Raw genomic sequence first — 2,941 nt, forward strand, 5'->3', positions numbered from 1 at the left:
CCCCCCAGAAGTTGTTGCTTTAAAAAACACCTACTTCAGGGGCGTCTGGGTGGCTCAGTCGGTTAAGTGTCTGCCTTTGGCTCAGGTCATGATCCCAGGGTCCTGGGATTTCTCCCTCTTCCTCCGCTTCTCCCCTCTGCTCCTGCGCTCTCTCTTTCAAATAAATAAATAAATAAAATCTTTAACAACAACAAAAAGCGCCCACCTACTTCAGAGATGTTCTGACATCAGGGATTCTGATTGCCTGTAAAGACAGTTTGTGATGGGTATTAAGGAGGGCACATATTGCATGGTGCACTGGGTGTTATACACAAATAATGAATCATGGAACATTACATAAAAAAAATAATCTGTATATTGATGTGATCATGGAAATAAATCACCTCACAGTAATAGAAAAAAAATGCAGTATATTGTAAGATGTTGAACAGAAATAAACTTTTTTTTAAAGATTTATTTATTTATTTATTAGACAGAGAGAGACAGCCAGCAAGAGAGGGAACACAAGCAGGGGGAGTGGGAGAGGAAGAAGCAGGCTCCTAGTGGAGGAGCCTGATGTGGGGCTCGATCCCGGAACGCCAGGATCACGCCCTGAGCCGAAGGCAGATGCCCAATGACTGTGCCACCCAGATGCCCCAGAAATAAACTTTTTAATTTCAGCTGTACTCAGACAATTAGGGAAGAAATCATGTAATATTTCTGGAGAAAAATAGATTTCTTATCTTTATCATAAGAGTCAGTTTAGCCAAATTAATATTAATGTGCTTTGGAAATTGGCTGATGATAATAAGGACCCTACTTTTGAGCTCCTTTATATATCTAATAATTTGTTTAATGGAGGTCTCGGGGTTAAATGTTTCAACTTGGTAACCTTTATAGTAAGAATTCAGCTTAATTAGGCATGCTGTATCATTTGGATTTAAACTGATTTTTTAAAAGAATTATGGCTGTTTGAACATATCGTTTTACAAATTTAAAATTTTTGACTGTGCTTCATTCATTTTAGAAGACCCCACTGAGAACTTAGTAGATGTCAAATACTGGGCTAGGAACTTCTCAAAGTGATTAAAGAAGTATAAGCCCTTGAAGATCTCACTATCTAGTGGGTGAGGGGAGGAGGAAAGACACAGAGAACAACATAAGGCAAATAATGATTAAGTGTCCAAGTACCTTCTGTAGAAGACACATGATATGGAAGGTCAGGCAGAAGGCAATGGTATAGCCATTACAGAATACTTTGTGAATCTTTATGAAAAACTCTGTGAGTTGACATAGGTCTTGAAGGCTGAATAGAAACTGGATATACATATAATCTCACCTAGTAAAAAATACATACTTTTGCTCCTTTGAAGTCATTTGAAATTATTATAGTGAGGTAGTGGAGAACACATTGAATTAGGAAGTATGAGGCTATATATTTATCAAGATTCTGCAATAAACTAGCTATGGGACTAAATCAGCCTCTTTGGCCTCTGTAAAAATATAGTGTACTCAACCAGCAGTATTGTATTCAGTTCATATTGACAACCAGACTCTCAAGATACTATAGGCTTTACCCATCACCACGTGTTCTTAGCTTTAAGAAAGGATACAGAATAGGCAATAATGCAACATGTGTAGCAGCAACATAGTGGAGGCCTTGTATCTTCAAGACACAGCTTACAAATGTCCTAGGCACTCCCCACTTGAGAAGCATGTGGTCACGAGACAAGAGTGGGTGAGGGCAGGCCATCTCAGTTCGGGGAAGCCCCATTTCTGGAGCTCTCTTCAACAAGGAAGATTCGATCAAGGATCAAATCCTTAGGTATCCTTGAGGCAAAAACAAAGATTACAAATCAGCTATTGAACTTTTCCTTCCAGTTTTGATCTTCTTTACCTATAAAATGAAAGACTCATTTGTATGGGACTTTATAAAAAAATGCTTACTTTAAATTATAACATCATCATTTACTAGTGTGAATTTGGACAAGTTATTTTGCCTCTTTGAATCTCCATTTCTTTGATGGCAAAATAAGCACGAAAATACCTATCATTAAGATTTGTTATATAGTTTAAATGGCCTAAAATACCTTTGACAGGATATGGAAAGTCAAGACTATTTTATTTTATTTTTTAAAAATATTTATTTATTTATTACTAAGTGCTTTACAAATATTGTTATTTATTTACTCTATTTTAAAATTTAAGTTTGAGGTAGTTAACATACAGTGCAATATTGGTTTCTGGAGTAGAATTCAGTGACTTATTACTTACATACAACACCCAGTGCTCATAACACAAATGCCCTCTTTAATACCCATTGTCCATGTAGCCCATCCCCCACCCACCTCCCTCCATCAACCCTAAGTTTGTTCTTTGTGGTTAAGAGTCTCTTATGGCTTGTTTCATCTCTCCTTTTTTTCTTTTCCCATTCACATATGCTCATCTGTTTCTTTTCTTTAATTCCACATATGAGTGAGATCATAGGGGATTTGTCTTCCTCTGACTGACCTATTTCACTTAGCATAATGCACTCTGGCTCTATCCATGTTGTTGCAAAAGACAAGATTTCATTCTTTTTGATGGCTGAGTAATATTCCATCGGGTATATATACCACATCTTCATTAGCCATTCATCAGTTGATGGACATTTGGGTTCTCTCCATAGTTTGGCTATTGTTGATAATGCTGCTATAAATATCAGGGTGCATGTGTCCCTTCATATCTGTATTTTTGTATCCTTTGGGTAAATACCTAGTAGCGCAGTTGCTGGATCGTAGGGTAGTTCTATTTTTAACATTTTGAGGAACCTTCATACTATTCTCCAGAGTGGCTGTACCAGTTTGCATCCCCACCAACAGTGTAAGAGGGTTCCCCTTTCTCCACATCCTTGCCAACACCTGTTGTTTCTTGTAATTTTAGCCATCCTGACAATTGTGAGGAATTGTATTTTCCTGATGAT

Source organism: Ailuropoda melanoleuca, chromosome 7, assembly GCF_002007445.2.
Source record: "Ailuropoda melanoleuca isolate Jingjing chromosome 7, ASM200744v2, whole genome shotgun sequence".
Taxonomy (NCBI): domain Eukaryota; kingdom Metazoa; phylum Chordata; class Mammalia; order Carnivora; family Ursidae; genus Ailuropoda; species Ailuropoda melanoleuca.